A 271-nucleotide genomic window follows, 5' to 3' on the forward strand; every position below is an offset into this window, starting at 1 on the left:
GCTTGCTTGCCGCGGCTCCCCCGCGGGGTCTCCAGCCGCCAGCACGTGCTTTGTGCACCTCCCCGAAGCCGGGCAGCCCCAGCTGAACCCTGAGCATCCGAGCTCTGCAGAGGCGAAAGACCCAGCAGCACCGTAGCTCTGCAGTTCATTGGGACGTGATCGATTCTGTCCCGCTGGCTGGCGATGGCCGGCAGCTGCCCCTTCCCCACCGCCTCGCCTAGCACTTCCCCTCCATCTCTCCCCACAGGTGCCTGCTGGCCGCTGACTTAAA

Source organism: Aptenodytes forsteri, unplaced genomic scaffold (genome assembly GCF_000699145.1).
Source record: "Aptenodytes forsteri isolate BGI_AS27 unplaced genomic scaffold, ASM69914v1 Scaffold72, whole genome shotgun sequence".
In the NCBI taxonomy this organism is placed as follows: Eukaryota; Metazoa; Chordata; class Aves; order Sphenisciformes; family Spheniscidae; genus Aptenodytes; species Aptenodytes forsteri.